This window comes from Acinonyx jubatus, chromosome D1, assembly GCF_027475565.1.
Source record: "Acinonyx jubatus isolate Ajub_Pintada_27869175 chromosome D1, VMU_Ajub_asm_v1.0, whole genome shotgun sequence".
Classification (NCBI taxonomy): Eukaryota; Metazoa; Chordata; class Mammalia; order Carnivora; family Felidae; genus Acinonyx; species Acinonyx jubatus.
In genome coordinates this window covers 1,217,501-1,235,000 of record NC_069390.1, presented here as the reverse complement: position 1 = coordinate 1,235,000, position 17,500 = coordinate 1,217,501, and the positions used below count along the sequence as shown (strand labels likewise).

General features: G+C 46.2%; 1 long non-coding RNA gene across 3 annotated transcripts in view; it reads right to left on the bottom strand.

Annotated features, from left to right (window-relative positions):
* The window catches only part of LOC113596789 (uncharacterized), a 113,770-nt gene that overhangs the window by 58,384 nt on the left and 37,886 nt on the right, over positions 1–17,500 (bottom strand). Inside the window, exons 3-4 of one of the 3 annotated variants that reach the window (XR_008290213.1) lie at positions 1,113–1,307; positions 1–147 (exon numbers count right to left, since the gene is read on the bottom strand). The exon at positions 1–147 is cut by the window's left edge and continues 28 nt beyond it. The exons of 1 other annotated variant lie outside the window; for it this stretch is intronic. This is a non-coding gene — a long non-coding RNA (uncharacterized LOC113596789). The remainder of the gene's footprint in view (positions 148–1,112; positions 1,308–17,500) is intronic. One more of the 3 variants, XR_008290214.1, reaches the window with a different exon arrangement.

Here is a 17,500-nt window from a genome sequence, read left to right as displayed (position 1 = left end):
ACTATGACTCAGGTTCTGATCTCTTGTGTTCATGAGTTCAAGCCCCACGTTGGGCTCTGTGCTGACAGTTCAGAGCCTTCAGCCTGCCTTGGATTCTGTGTCTCCCTCTCTCTGTCCCTTCCCTGCTCATGGCATCTCTATCTCTATCTAAAATGAAAAAAAAAAACAGATCAAATGAAAAATACTCAGAATGTAAATGCATTCAGATAGTAGGCTGGATACATAATTAGCATGTAAAATTAGTATCACTCTATTCACACATAACAAACAAAATATAATAAAACAATACATCCCCACCCCTTAAATATGAGCCCTGTAAGAAACATTTTTAAAAACCTATTTTAAAAAATTGGGACTTCTTATATTAAAAGGAAAAACTGTCCAGATGTCCACCAATAGAGGGAAAGGACATCATTTTTGGTATAGACACTCAGTGGAATAGTATGTGGCAATGAGAATCTTACAGACTTAATGTTGAGTAAAAGAAGCCAGGCAAAAAGCCAGTCATACAAAATGTACGACTCCTTTTATATGAAGCATACATGCAAAAACAAAAATTGAACAACAACAACAACACCAGTCTCTTCCATTAAAGCTCATGAGAGGGGTTCCTTTAAAGGGAAGTGGATGTAAGGGAGATACAAAGACAGCTTCTGCAGTCTAGTCATGTTCTATTTCTAAATCTGGGTGCTGGTTACATGTGCATTCTGTTTGTAGAATTTCACCAAGCTGTCTTCTGTGCATTTTCCTCCATGAATTTATATTTCAGTAAAATTTTTAATGGAAGTTTTTACGTATCTATGTGAAGAAAAAATAAACATAAAAAATAAAAACCTATGCGAATAAAATTTTAATATAGAAGAGACAGAAAAGGAGTCATGAATAAAAGAATAGATAATTCTTATTTTAATAAGAAGTTTTAATATTATAATTAAGACAATTCTTCCTAGGTTAACCTATACATTTAATCTGGATAAATATACCAATAAGGTATTTTAAGTAGCTTTGCTGTTTGTAACATTTGTACAGAAAACAAAGAAAATGCTAAAAAGGAAGGGGACCAGATATCAAAAGTTATTTCAAAGTTATAATCCAAACAACTTGACACAAACACATTAAAATCCAACAGATGGTGGCACCTGGGTGGCTCATTTGGTTAAGTGTCCGACTTTGGCTCAGGTCATGATCTCACGGTCTGTGAGTTCGAGCCCCACGTCGGGCTCTGTGCCAACAGCTCAGAGCCTGGAGCCTGCTTCAGATTCTGTGTTTCCCTCTCTCTCTGACCCTCCCCCGTTCATGCTCTGTCTCTGTCTCAAAAATAAACATTATAAATAAATAAATAAACAAACAAACAAACAAACAAACAAATAAAATCCAACAGATAAATGTAAAAGAAAAGAAACACCAGAAAGAGAATGAAACACACATGAGAAATACCTACATGAAAAAGATGGCATTTTAAATTTGGAAGAAAAAATATCGTTCCCTAAATGGTGTTAAAACAATTATGTAGGATCTAGGAAAATTACAATTGGATCCTTACCTCACCTCTTACTCCAAAAATAAATTCCATACAGAGTAAAGACATAAACAGATATACAAACATAAAACAGGGCACCTGGGTGGCTCATCCAGTTAAGCACCCGATTCTTGATTTCGGCTCAGGTCATGATCCCATGGTTCACGAGATCAAGTTCTGTGTTGGGCTCTGTATTGACAGCATGGAGTCCACTTAGGATTCATATTCTCTCTCTCTCTCTCTCTCTCTCTCTCTCTCTCTCTCCCTCTCAAAATAAATAAAAACATTACAAAAATAAAATAACTAAAACTAAATAGGAATTTTAAGTAATATTGCAATAGAATAGTTCTTTCTAAGGATGATGCAAAATTCAGCAGCCCTCTAAAGAGGAGTAATAAATTTGGTATAAAATAAAAATAAACAGTAAAATTAAAAGAATTATCTGCATGGCAAGAGAAAAATTTTCTAAAATATCAACTGATAATCAACAAAGAACAAACTGATGTCTGAGGCACTGACATCTGTCTTGCCTAACTCACAGTACTGACTGGACTGGTGGCCTTGTTTAGAAGCCACTGCAAGCAGACACAATCATATGGCACATTAGAGCCACAGTTCCAGAGACAGGTGCCAGGGGGCTTTTTTTTTTAATTTTTCTAATGTTTATTTTTGAGAGAAAGAGCATGAGTGGTGGAAGAGCAAAGAGAGAGGGAGACACAGAATCTGAAACGGGCTCCAGGCTCTGTGCTGTCATCACAGAGCCCGATGGAGGGCTTGAACCCACGAACCGCAAGATCATGACCTGAGCCTAAGTCAGTGTTTAACAGACTGAGTCACCCAGGTGCTCCAAGATTACATGCTTCTGGGAAGAAGCAGGGACAAAATGCTTGGAGAATTTGAGACGACTAAAAGCACACACACACAAACCCCAGGAAGATACAGCCTCAGAAAAGGTTTGAGAGCTAGGCTAGGTAAGGTTAATCACTGAACATTTCCCACTGCACAAAGCCAGTCAGCAGAACTGGGAGGGGTGGTTATTTTTTAAATAACCAAGTCTCAATGACAACAATAAAACTTCAAGTCATACAAAGAAACAGAGAAACATGGCCTGACCAAATGAATAAAATAAAGCCCTAGAAACCAACCAACCCTAAAGAAATGCAGATCTATGAGCTGCCTGACACAGAATTTAAAATAAATGTCATAAAGATGTCCAATGAGCTAAAACAGAGCACAGAATGACAACTGAATGAAACCAGGAAAATGATGCATGCATAAAACTAGAATATCAACAAAGAAATTTTTTTCTCAAAAAAAAAAAAAAAACACCCAGGAATTCTGGAGCTGAAAAATACAATAACTGAACTGAAAAATTCCCTAGAGTGGTTCAACTACAAACTTGTGATCAAGTCCTAAAACTGACTCAGTGAATTTGTAAACTAGTTGTTGAAATCAAGTCAGAGGAGCATAAAGAAAAAAGAATGAATAAAAGTGAAGAGAGCTTAAGGGACTTATTGGTCATCAACAAGGAGATCAATATATGTCTTGTGGGAGTCCCAGCAACATCAGAAGTGAACATGGAAGAGAGTTTATTTGAAGAAATAATAGACAAAAACTTGTAATCTGAGGAAATAAATGGATATGTAAATTCAAGAAGCTCAAAGAACTTCAGACATATTAAATCCAAAAAGATCCATTTCAAGATACATTATAATCAACTGGCATTTGCAATTTTTTCCCTTAGAACATATTTCTATTTATTTATTTATTTATTTATTTATTTATTTACTTACTTACTTATTTTAATATGAAATTTATTGTCAAATTGGTTTCCATACAACACCCAGTGCTCATCCCAACAGGTGCCCTCCTCAATACCCCTCACCCACCCTCCCCTCCCTCCCACCCCGCCATCAACCCCCAGTTTGTTCTCAGTTTTAAGAGTCTCTTATGTTTTGGCTCCCTCCCTCTCTAACCTTTTTTTTCCTTCCCCTCCCCCCTGAGAAACTTAACAGAAGACCATGGGGGAGGGGTAGAACATATTTCTTGAAGGCTAATGGCTAGGCAAATGTGTATGTACATCAAGTGCTGATAAATATATATTACAAAGTATTGATTTGTTTCTGATAAGTAATAATCACACATAATAAATGTAGTAGTCCATTGCTGCTGCACAAATTACCACAAACTTAATGTCTTAAAGTAACACCAACTTATTATCTTAATGTTCTGGAAGTCAGAAGCCTCACCAGGTTTAAATCGGGAGTCAAAAGGTTGTGTTTCCTCTGGAGGCTCAAGGGAAGAATCCATTTCCTTGCCTTTTACAGTTTCTAGGAATTGCCTGCATTCCTTGGCTCATCCCCCTTGCATCTTCAAAGCACATCACTCTGACTCCAGTTTTGTAATCACATCTCATTCTCTGGCTCTCAAAGGACCTTCATATAAAGCTTCCCTCTTATAAGGATCCTGGTGATTAGATTGTGTATACCAGGATTATCCAGAATAACCTCGCATCTCAAGACCTTTAACTTAATCATATCTGCAAAGTCTCTTTTACCATGCCAGGTAACATATTTGAAGGTTACAGGGCTTAAGACATGGACATCCTTGGGGGACTGGAATCCAAACCACCCAGGATATAGGATCCGCACTGGTTTGCAATGCACTAAGAATGCATTGCACTCTTAATGGATTAGGAATGAAGGAAAAGGAACAGAATAATAAGCATTGCTAAAGACGAGTTTATAATACAAAAAGTTAAAAAATAAACTCTGATGAGCAAGAATAAGTATTTATAATAAACAGAAGGATTAGAAACCTAAATTCATAAAATAAAAGAAAAACAATATGAAAAGATGCTATAAATACATATACCCAAAACTATTAAAGACATCAGAAAGAACTGTATCCATAAAGAGAGAATAATAAACTGAAAAGATATTTACAAGAACGTGCATAAAGAGTATCCAATACAAAATATTATGTCACTGAAATTAAAAATCCCAGGTTCCAGTTAAACAGAAAAGTACATACAACTGCAGAGAGAATTGTTAAACAGGAGAGAAATACCAAGTGAAATTAATTGCAATGGAGTATGGAAAAAAATTAAATATGAAAAAACCCTTAAGATACATAAAGAATAGAATGAAGATGTTCAATATACATCTCATGTGAGTTTTGGAAGAAGAGTAAAGAGACAGTGTATAAAATTCAATATTTGGAAACAATAATCATCCAGAATTAATAAAAGAATACATTTCATATTGAATAATCACAAATCTAAAGCTTGATAAATAAAAATATAAATAAGCTGAAACCTAGTCACAGCATAGTAAAACCTCAGAACACAATGGCAAGCAGAAAACCTTAAAAGGTATCAGACAAAAAAAGATTAATCAATAATTCAATTGACAAAAAATTTCTCAGTGAAAGACTTGGGGGTGGAAACATGGAAAAATAAAATAAAATTCTAAGCAGAAATTTCTGCCAACCTGGAATTCTATACCCAGATAAACTATCAGTCAATAATTAAGTATAAGACACTTTTCAGATAAATTAAGAGCTTACCCGCCATCAGACCTCTGCAGTAATAACTTATTCAGAATTCAGGAAGAAGGAAATTAAACTTACAGGAAAAGAGTAAGTTACTAAAGGCAATCATCATTTAGTCATGAGTAACTATAAATCATGTTGACTAACCAAAACAAACAAAAAATTCATGACACATTTTGGGGGTATTATAAACAAGGTGGCAAAAAAATACCAGCAATGATAACATTCAATGGCTCCAGAAGCATCATTGTCATGAGAGTATGAGAGTTAAAGTGATTCAAGACTCTTCAATTGGTAAGTAGGATCAAGAAACTTTGGGCTCCAATTTGGAATTAGAATTGCTTTACCTTTAGTAATGTTTTAACCTCTATTTATTCTTGCTAAGATAAGTTGACCCATGGTGGGAAATATCTGAAGTTGGAGTCTGTGGTTTTAGAATCCTGATTTTCTGTAGTTGTTTGGAAAGCTAATACCCACGCAAGGAATAGCTTCTAACACTGTAGACACACCACACAGATTCTTCAATATTTGTGTGGAGTAGGAACTGAGTATTATATTTGACTTCTCCCCCATCCTTGCTCTCAACTGATTACCTTGCTTCCTATTTCACTGAGAAAATCGAACGCTCAGGAGATGACTGTCACAGCCTCATGCCCCCACATCTACTTCCCCTAGCTTCTGTGCCCATCACTGGCCCACCCTCCCAAGATAGCAGATAAACAGTCCCTTCTCCTACTTGAAGCAAACCCCTGCCCCATTTGTCCCCTCCTGTCCGTTAAAGGACATCTCTCCGAGATTTTCCCCCACTCACCTGTATGACCTACAGAAGCATATAAAATACCTTGGTATAAAAACATTCTGGAGGTGGTGATGGTACCAGCACAGCATGAGTGCACTTAATACTACTGACTGTATGCTTAAAAATGGTGGAGACAGCAAAGTTTATGTCACGTGTTTAATTGTTGCCACAATTAAAAAAGAAACTATGGTGTTATTTTTCACATCTTAAGCTCTTGAGTCGACTTCTCTCTCAACCTATTGCCCTATTTCCCTACTCAACCTACCAGGACATCCTTTGAAAGACTTATATTCACCATCTCCTGTTCCTTTCTCCCTACTCCCACCCTTCCTCTTGTGAAATTTTGCCTCAAAAGCCTACTTTGTCTGACATTAAAGCATATTATACTCAGGTTTTTTAGGTTAATATTTTCCTGGTATATATTTTTCATATTTATTTTCAACATTTCTGAGTCACTATGTTTTACAACTATTCTTCTAAAAGATTTTTTAAAACCTGAATATTTGTCTTGGAAATGATGAGATCAGTTATTTTTTATTGGGATTGTTGATATACCTGGCTGGATTTCTTTTGTCTTTTTTTTTTTTTTTTTTTGATGCTTTCTACTCACCATACTATTTCTATGCCCTCCCTTTCTTTAATATCCTCCTTTGTATTAATCTAGTTTTTCTTTTTTTTCTTTCTACCCCACTGAAACCCCTGGGCTTTTTAAGAAAGTTTACCATTTATTTCTGCTGATTTGGGCAGGGTTTTTAGGTGTATGTCAGGGCAAGTTTTGCTGAGTGGTTACTGATATGACTTGAACGCCCACACCATTGCCTACCCGGACAGTAGTCTGAGAACACAGGAGCCTGAGAGGTGAGCAGAGTCACTACTGAAACCACAGTCAGTGTGGAAACAGCTGCTGCCCTTGCTAAATGGGCACCAGACACGACCACCAGCACAGCTGTTTGCATTGCCAGTCTCTGAGTTGGTGTGTGGGCAGATTGCTCCAAATGGACAAGCCTTGGTCATATGCCCCTGCATCTCATGAAAGGAAAGTCAGGAGAGAGAATATTGGCCATTCTGACTTTTATCCGGGGAGACAGCTTGGCCTCTACTGAGAACTAACACTGAAGAATTTCCCAAATATAAGAAGATGGCCCCAAAACATGGTAAATGACACTAATATGCTTTTAGTCATCACCTTTAAATATCAAAAGCACTTCATGATCAAGGGACAAACTCACTAGCCAGATATAGCATTCCCAAACATGAATGCATCTGCCAACACAGTCTCAAAATATATAAAGCAAAAATGGAAGGACTACAAGAAGTTGATAAACCTACAGCTACAATGAGAGATTTTTGACAAACCTCTCAGAAATTATGAGAACAAAAATATAAAGTAGTAGTAGTACAATTACAGGAAATTCAAATAGCTTAACTAAACAGTTTTACCACCTGAATATAAATAGAACACAGTTCCCAACAATTAGAGAACATATATTCTCCTCTCAAAGACACATTGGAACATTGATCAAAATTAACCACATTACTGAATTGGATCTATTTTTGTATGAACCCTTAAAAAGATGTCAAAATGTGGGGCACCTGGGTGGTTCAGTTGGTTAAGAGCACAGCTCTTGATTTTGGCTCAGGTCATGATCTCACAGTGTGTGAGACTGAGCCCCACGTCGGGCTCTACACTAATAGTGCAAAGCCTGTTTGGGATTCTCTCTCCTTCTCTCTTTGCCCCTCCCCTACTTATGCACCTTCATTCTCTCTCTCTCTCTCTCTCTCTCTCTCTCTCTCTCTCTCCCTCTCTCTCTTGCTCTGTCTCTCTCAAAATAAATACAATTTAAAAACAGTTTTTAAAAAGATGTCAAAATGCTAAAACAAAGGTGACTAATTTATCCAAAAGAGTTTGTAAAAATGCCACCAAAACAAGTAAGGATGTGTACAAAATAAACTGATAATAAAATAAACCAGATGCCAAATGCCTCTTCACTATGATGGGTTCTACTTTGGAAATGGTGGGCCCTGAGCAGTTGGCAAGTAGGTGGGCATTGCTGCTTTTACAGGAAACCTTATAAACAATATCAGACATGTCCACCAACTGAAAATCATCTCCTTGTGATTTTAGTCAACAAAGTGAAACAATTGGGGGGTACTCCTGCCAGCTGTTGGACAGCATTTGCAGTCAGTCCTAGAACAGTGCACAGGTAATGGCCACATGCTGCAGGTGGTCCCCAGAAGCATGAGTGCACGTGCACAACCCCCCCCCCCATGTGCAGCTCACAGCCCCAGTCACCACAGATCACACTGCCTCCAGAGTCCCTGAGGGCAGCCCCTGCATGTCTTGCTACAGGTTCGTCCATGATTGGAATATATTTAACTCACACAGCACCTGGCATCTTTCCAGAAAGAAGCTAGAGGTAATGAGATGAGCTCCCCAAGGCAAGCCTGCTGCAGTCTCGCAACATGGGTTCAGTATCTTCAGAACTCTCAAACATATTTTCAAAACTTCGGAAGAGAAAGCTGAACACAAACGACATACAAAAAGTATACGTGGAAACTCTTAAGGCACGAATTTGTCTTTGGAACGCAGTTTGGAAATATGTTTGTTGAACATCTCAATTAAAAAGGGAGAAAGCACCGGATCCTGGATTGAACATAAACAAAGCAAACTTTATTCTATCGTCTTTGTATTTGTTCCCTCAAGAGCTAAGGGGGACCTCTCATAAAAATTAACATAAAGGGAAATAAGCATGGTTAGCTATATAAATTATTCTGACCGGAGTCACAAACTGCAACAAAATGTTCCTATTGCAGCAAGAGCAGAATCCATTGAGAGGAGCCTCACTTCAAACAGAAGTAATGAAGGCTCATGAATTATTTGAAAATCTAATTCGTGTAGAACAGCAAATCATAAATATTTTAGGAAATACTTCAGCCTGCTGCTAATTTGACATGAAAGGACTGAGTGGCCAAAGATGCTGCAAAGCACAGGACAGGCCACTGCAAGGTGGACGGAATCACAACGGGCTGACAGAGGTGGTTAAACAAACGAGAATGAAAAATCAAACACAGAACCACACAAAGACGAAATCCTGATGCCCTCCACTTCCGCAGCATGCATGGGCAAACATTTGCTATCTTCCCGGGTTTGATAAGAAACCTGATAACTGACATGACAATACCACAAGGTGAAAAGAACTTTTCAAAACCAACAATCAAAAAACAAATCATAAGCATCCATGCTACAGGGAAAAACTAAAATGTCCTTCTATTCTTTCTTTAGAAAATAAAATTCGGGGTGCCTGGGCAGCTCAGTTGGTCTGACTCTTGATTTTGGCTCAGGTCGTGATCCCACAGTTCGTGGGTTTGAGCCCCGATTGGCTCTGTGCTGACAATGCAGAGCCTGCTTGGGATTCTCTCTCTCCTTCTCTTTCTGCCCCTTACCCACTCACTGTCTCTGTCAAAATAAATAAATAAACTTTTAAAAAATTTTTAACGAAAATAAAATTATAAAATTGCCATATGAAGAGTGAACAGAAAGAACTTGGCCACAAACTATAATGGAAAAAAGGAACATGGGGCAGGGCGGAGAATTCAGGCAATTAATTCGATAAAATCATGTTATTTTCCTAGATTTGGCCGCGTGTGTGGTCGTCGCCATCTTCTTTAAATGTCTGATTTATTGTGATCTCTTTTCTCATTCCAATTATTAACTATAATATATACACACACTTTCTGAATTGGGCCTCCGAAATCAGAGGAAGCACACAGATCTTCAAATCAAAAGGTGATGCTTAAATGAGCCTAACTCCTCAAAGGCAAGAGCCATGCTTCTGCCTGATACAGCGCCCCCTCGTGGCCGGCCTGATAAAACCAAGGCCCCGCCACACGTGGCCCGCCACCCCATAGAACACAAGATGCCAACCCCCTGCCCCAAAGCCATTGGGCACAGAATCCGCATCCTCCAGGATAAACACTCTTACTGAAAAATCCAAAAAGTAAAGCACTAACCCTGTGTCTTGTGTGCTTAAAAAAAAAAAAAAAAAGAAGAAAAAGAAAACAAAAAACCAGGTCAGGATATTTAAAAAAACTTTGACAAAACATTCAAGGAACTTAACACCTCCCTGCACAGAAACTGTTCCACGGGACAGAACAACATGGCACGTTCCCCAGCTCATTGACTGGGGCTGTCAGTGACGGCACACAGCAGGGATGTGGCCAGGGGCAGATGCCTGATGGAGGCCCTTCTGTGTAAAAATGAATCCCCACAGCGGGAAGGTCGGGCAGTGGGGCCTCAGCCGGGGGCACTTCTCAGGGCTGGGACTCAAAGGTTCACTCAGTTTTCCCTTCTTCCCTATTTTTGCACTGGCTGGGAGGTGTGGTGCCCTCCCTCCCGCCTCCCCACTTTGGCATGTGATGAGCCTAGCAGAGCAGGAGGATGCCCTTCCTTCAGGTTCCGCCCGAATTTTCAGGACGCCTCACTCTGAGGTTCACCCAGAGACACCCTCCCGCCGCCACCGCCTGCCCTGCTCCCACCTGCAGGGTGTCCACTTCCCGCCTCCGGAGCCTGAGGTAGTGAGTGCTGAACAACATACCATGACAGCCAGCCCCTAAACACCCCAGGCCCCTCCCTGCCTCATGGCCTTCGCACCAGCTCTTCCCTCCACATGGAATGTCCTTCCAAACATTTTTCACCAGAGTCACCTCTTCAAAGGATTTTCTGCTGACTAACCTCATCAAGGTGGCCAACCCCTCAAGCACAGGCTCACACCAATGCACCGAGTAGGAGTCCCTTCCCAGAAGGAGCCCCACCCTCTGCTCCCCTGCTCAGCCCCATGCCAGAGCCAGAATGAGCCCACTGGTGCCTGGATCACGAGCAGAAGGCCTTCACCCCTCCCCCCATCCCCTTCTGGTGCAGCCTTCTTTACTGCGGTCACCAGGCAGCTTCCCGTCTTGAAAAATGATTCCCGTTAACCAGATGCCCAGCATTCACCCCTCTCATGTGCACCAGCCTGAGGTCACTGGGATGGCGCCCCAGTAACCCGACCCTGGGTCTTGGCCGTGAAGTCTCCAGCTGGACGCACGACCACCGGCGCCCTGCATTACACGGGCTCCGGAGAGGCCCGCATGGCCCAGCTGGACAGGAGGCACACCTGTCTTCTCTCGACAAGCTGCAGGCTCCACACTCACACCGTCCTCACGTCCGTCCATGACTCACAGGGCCCAGCTCTCCTGAGCGCATAGCAGGTCTGGGGGATAACTCCAGTCAGAGCCCCAGGCTCCATGTGGTGCCCCACAGAGGATAGAGGGAGGCTGAGAGGGGGCTGCATCCCCGGCCCCACTGAGAAGAGGGCGCCCACTCTCGTGACCCTGGGAAATGGCCAAACAGCATCTGAGAAAGGCCCAGCACTGTGAGCACAGAAACAAGCCTCTACCCAAGACCAGATGGCTGACCTGAAGAATACACACAGCAGGTGAGAGAATGGGCAGTTTCCGGGAAGGAGGAGAACAGGAGGGACAGAGGGCCAGGGAAGCACCAGCAACAGGAGGTGACCCCGTGCCAGCATCTGACCTGACCCCGGTGGGTATGTAAAGCCCCCCCCCCCCCGCCCAGGAGGCTCCACAACTAAACACCTCGCCTCTGCACCTGCGTCTCTGACCGACTCCGCCCAAAACCCACCAGAACCATGGGCTGCTGTGGCTGTTCTGGAGGCTGTGGCTCCAGCCGTGGGGGCTGCAACTCCAGCTGCTGTGTGCCAGCCTGTGCCTGTTCCAGCTGTGGCTCGTGTGGGGGCTCCAAGGGGGGCTGTGACTCCTGTGGGGGCTCCAAGGGGGGCTGTGGCTCATGTGGGGGCTCCAAGGGGGGAAGTGGCTCCTGTGGCTACTGCCAGTCCAGCTGCTGTGTCCCCGTCTACTGAGGGAACGGCCAGTCCAGTTTTCAGTTAACTTCTTCCAACGGCACCATCTGGGAAAGCCTCTCATCACCCCTGCACTCGTCTCTCCCCTGCGTGTCCCCATCTGCTGCACCGGAAACACCATTCCACACACGTGGCTCTGGCCCCCTCTGCTGTCCGCCTGAGATATTCTCACCCAGAGGAAGGCCCAGGCTAATGCTGAGCAGCAGTCCTGTAATGTGCAAGTGGTCATTTGTAGGCACTGACCCACGTCCAGGGCCCACCACTGACTGGTCAGGAACGTCTACTGCTGGCTCCCCCAGTCCGAGAAAGCACTGTCCCCGTCACCCCTGAGCTTCCTCCTTTCACCAACAAAGCCCTGTCTGGCAGGGCTGCTTCCTGACCTGTCACCATATGTTTCTGTTAAAATACAATAAAATTCCCTTTCAATAAAATCATCTCTGTGGCCACAAAATGATTTCATTCACAGTGCGATTCTTTCGCCGTGGTCTGTTCACTGCGTACGGATGAACAAGGAATCTCCCTGGAAATGGGTCCCGGGGGGCCCTGCCAGGTCACCAGGCATGGCCCCCTTACATGCACGTCTCCAGCTGCCTCCCACCGTGAGTGTCTCCACCGAGCTTTTGGCGAGGGATGTTCTGAGGCATGATAAAGAGGGCGGAGAGTCCCGGGCTCCAAGGCAGGATGTGGCACTCGAGTCCTGTGCCCGTGACTGTCCGGCTGGGGAACTTTCCCTTTGGGGGCGGTGAACTGGGAGGGTTGGGGCCAACAGAGTCTCCATCCTCCTTCCGTGCTGCATGGGGGCAGAAAGCATCCTCCTGCTGCCCTAGAAGCTCTGGCTCTGGGCGTAATCAGGCTCGACCTGTCGTTGCTTTCTCGTGATATTTGGAAAGCCAGTAAGGCAGAAGCACCAGGGCGTCTGGGACCCCGGGAGGTGACATCAGCAACGTCCCACTGTCCATAGATGGGCATGACGCTTGTCCAGGTGCAGAGCCGGGGAGCCAGTCCTGGAGGCTGGGCCTGAGGCTGGATTCGGTGGCCCTTCCCACAGACTCTATAGCCAGCTAGTCTTCCTGTCACCTCCACTTGGCTGAGACGATGGTAGCAGGATGTGTCCCCCCAAGACGCCCTCTCCTAACCCCAGAACCGCGCGGATGTTAGGCTACATGGCAAAGGGACTTCAGCTGAGCCTGGGGAAACCGGACTGGGTCACCTGATACAGGGGTCCTGACAAGGGAAGGGGGAAGCAGAAGAGTCACGAGCAGAAAGCTGGCAGGCGTGAGGGCTTTTCCGGCCACTGCTGCTGGCTGGGAAGACAAGAAAGCAGTAGTGACCCAGGGGAAGCAGGCAGCGCCCGGGGGCTGGAAAAGATAAGGGGAAGGATGCTCCCCCGGAGGGCCCACAAATGAGCGTGGCCCTCACATGCGGCAACTTTGGCACAGTGAGACCCACCGTGGACATAGCGCTGAGAACCACAGTGTGTGGCGGGCATTTACAGCAGCACCAGTTGTGGGAATTATATCACCTGGGACGAAACCGGGCTGGCCCATCCATCCTGGGGTCCCTGTGGCTCCGGCACCCCTGGAATGGAGTGTAAGTGTGGGGGTGCAGGGTCCCCTGCTTGGGCTGCACCAGCCCTAAATCTCACGCCCGTTTGGCTGGCTCCCAGGAGGCCCAACAGAGTCACCGGGGCAGACGCTGGCACCCTCTGGTCATCCCATCCGGCGGCTCACCTCTCCCTCAGAGCTTGTGTAAGGCCTGCGCCCCTCGTGCCCACATCCCCGTGTGAACCTCAGAGTGAGCACAGCTAAAAAATGTGGTCACCGGCCGACTCACACTTCGAGAAATGTGGAAAGAAGATCCTCGGGGCAAAGGAAAACAACCCCATAAGAACACAGATGTACAGGAAGGAATGAGGAACCCTAGAAAGCGTAAATGTAAGAGTAAGGATTGTTAGGGACCGAATCATGCCCCCCTGCAATTCAGATACTGAAGCCCCAACCCCCAGTGCAGCCGTATGGGGGGGGGGGGGGCGTCCAGGGAGGCAATGAAGGGTAAATGGGGCCATGAGGGTGAGACCCAGACACAGCAGGACTGGTGTCCTTATAGGAAAGGGAAGAGACACCAGGCCTCCTGCATCCCCTCTGCACACACGGGAAGCTCGTGTGTGGACACGGTGAAGAGGTGGCGGAGGGTAAGCCGGAGAGAACTCAGTCTTGCTCCTGGACCAGCAGCCTCCAGAACAGAGAGGAAATAAGTGTCCGTGGTCAGGGCCCCCCACCCGTGGCGCTCTGCCATGGCAGTGCCCGCTTCGGGGGCTAGTAGCTGTGGCTCTGGAGGTTACACATGGCACAGGGGAAGCGCATGACCACGTCCCCGAGCCAGCGGGAGGGCACCAGGGTCAGGGGGCCGCTGTCCTATTCCCAGCTCCCGTGTCGGAGTAAAAGCACTGATTTTGAGGGCAGACTGTAGTGTCTCACGGACGCGGTCGAAAAAAATAAGTGGACAGACACAAGAGACAATCCCAAATAATCTACAGATTAAGCATTATAACAAGGAGGTAAAGTTAGCAAGGTCACTGAATAAAAGGTCGCTATGAAGCTAATTTTCCTTAAACGCTAAACAAGTTTGAAAATTCCACTAAAAATCAAAATCATTTATAATTCATCCCCCCAAAATCGCATATGTACCTAGAAGTGTAAATCGTGCAAAAGGTGCACCAGACCTCGAAAGTGAAAATCACAAAACCTCCGAGAGAAATTAAAGAGCGCTTCAAGCACGGAAAGCAGCCTCACACAGACTGGAAGGCTCGCTCTGGGGAGACCCGGTTCCCCAACGTTTATCTACGCGGCCCGTGGTTCCACTGAAATGCCAGCAGGGTTTCCACAAATCTAGAGGCTCAGCCTCAACAGAGTGGCGATCCTGGGCATCGTCCCTGCCCCTGATCTCGGGCACGGCGCACCGTCTTGTACCGCGTGGAGGATGCTTGGGGCAGGTCTTCCCGGGCGCTCACGGGGCACACGCTCGGTGGGCCGCGGGTTTCCTGCAGGTCTGCACCTCTCCTGAGCTGGGCGCCAGCCTGAGCCCCGCTTTCCCGACGGCCTGGAAGGGCAGAGACAAGGTCTCGTCCCGAACAAGGTGCAGACACGCTTCCTGCCTGCAGGGGGCGCTGCAGACCCTCCGCGTTCCGGGCCTCTGGCGCCAGGCGCGCACAGGTGCCCCGCACGAGACCCCGCGGGGCTGGAGCTCAAGGCCGCGGCCCTGCACACGCTGCTGTGGACCACGGCCTGCTCCGTCTCGCGGTGGCGGTGAACCCCGCCCGCCGTCTGACTGGCTGGCTTGCGGTCGGGAACGTGGCCCCCCTCAGTTCCGGACCTCTGTCTCATCGCGCTGAGGGGTGTCTGTCTGTTTTCACCACGAATGGCATTGGATTTTGTCTAATGCTCGCTTGTGATTTCTCCGTAAGATCAGGTGGGTTTTCTCCCCTGTTCCGCTCCCATGGTTGATCACATCGATTCATTTTCAGATGTTAACCCAGCTTTGAATCCCTGGTCTAAAGCCTGGCTTATCAGAGCGCATCATTCTCTCGACACGTTGCTGGGCTCCGGTTTGCTGAGGGCTTTGGCCGTGTTGCCTCGTGCACCTCCTGCCCTGAACACTCACACCAGCAAAAACATCCTTGAGAACTGAGGGGCCAGTACATATATTTCCAGACAACAAAGACTGCAGGGGGTCACCAACCGCGTGCCAGGCCGCAGGGACGATGGAGTGGGGGTGGTTTTCTTCCAACAGAGGGGCGGCTCCAGGGTGCAGGGAGGAGAGCGAGGAGGAAAGGGTAAATGTGGGTGAATCCACAGAGAACTTGACTCCACAGAGCAAAGGTAATAACGGACAGCGGGGGGTTAAATTTTACTTTAAATAAGAGTCACAATGTGGAAAGCACCCGTGCGGGATGAGGACCAGCCCCAAAGGACCTCTGTCCTCGGCCACGCGTGGAAACGGTAAAATAACTACCTCTGACTTGATTTTTGTGAGTCAGAAATGTGCATTTTCGTCTCTAGGGTAGCCCCGAAAAGCACCCTAAAATCAGGTTGATACCTCACAGGTGGGAAAGAGTAAAAATTAAGTTTTGGATCAATGGAGAGGGAGGGAACCCACAGAAAGCAAATAGTGAAAAGGTTCATTTAAGTCCAAACAGTGGACATCAGATATAAGCACACCAAATACCCAGTTAGAGGACAAATGTCCTTGACAGGCTGCTTTTTAAAACTTAAAAAAAAAATTTTTTAACCCCGCATATAAGAGACACACGTTAGAAATAAAAACACAGAAACCTTGAAAGCAAAGGATAGAAAAATAAGTAACCTGCAAATCAAACACTGAGCACAGATTTCTTAACCAGGACAAAAACACCGAGCACAGCGTGAACAGGGCCAATGACCTGTGCTGTGCCCTGCCTGGCGCCCAGGAAGGGGTCACACAGGCAGTGCCAGCCGGCGTCTGTCCCCGGGCCGGCACCGAGGGCTGACGCTCCAGGGTAAGCAGGGAGCTGCCACAAAACGTTAACGAAAATGAAAAGATGGAGAGAGAATAAAGAGGCATGAGGAGGACCCTGGAACGGGCACTTTTCTAATCGACCAGTACACTCAATAAATGGTTCTCTGCCTTGTTAAAAACGCAAAGTAAAAGCAGAGAACGATAGTCACACACATGGCACGAGAGCCAGCCAGGCGACCCCACATTCAGGGAAGGACGGGAGGCCGTCAGTGCTCCTGCACGTGGCTCACACACTGCTCCCACCCACTGAAGCTGGACGATGTCCCGTGACTCGGCCGCCCCACTCCGAGGGCGCACCCGGAAATGCGCCCAGATGCACGCCTGGCTGGACACACGCAGGAACGTTTCCGGAGCATCGTGGGCCCGAGTGCCCCTTGACAGTGGAAGACATAAATGAACGGTGACGACAGAATGCTATTAAGAAATGAAAATAAAAGGACTTCAGCTGTGGCCAACGGTGTGACCCTCACAAACACGATGTGGGCTGGGAACAAGCCAGACAGCAGAGGACACGTCCCACCTTGTTCCACTTAGATGAAGTTGATCTTCATCTTCGAAGATGAAGAGCAGGCAAAGCTGACCTCTGGACTCACCAGTCAGGACAGCAGGTGTTTGAGGAGATGGGGCGTGGCAGGCTCTGGATTCGGGGTGGGAGTCGTTTAGTATCAGGACCCGAGTGGCGGGGACCTCGCTGTGCTCACATTGTGATGATGTCACGATCCATGTGCCTGTGATCTGTGCATTTGACCGTCAGGCTGGCGCACTCCGTTAAAGACAAGCTTGTTCAAAAGTCGATGCTGGACACGTGCTCCTCTCTCTCCTGTCCTGAAGCCCCGCGAACGTTCCTGAATCCATTCGGCGAATTTGTGGTGCTCCTGTTATGCCTCAGACACTGTGCAAACACGGGGAAGGCAGGTGAATGAAATGTTCATGCTTTACGGAGCTTAGGTCTGGGGACGGCGGGGGAGGCAGGAGAGAGGGAGAGGTAAATGAGTAAATGGAACATCAACATGATGGATAAACTGGGAAGGAAGGAAGGAAGGGAGGGAGGGAGGGAGGGAGGGAGGGAGGAAGGGAGGGAGGGAGGGAGGGAGGGAGGAAGGGAGGGAGGGAGGGAGGAATCAAGGGAGGGAGGGAGGGAGGGAGGGGGGGAGGGAG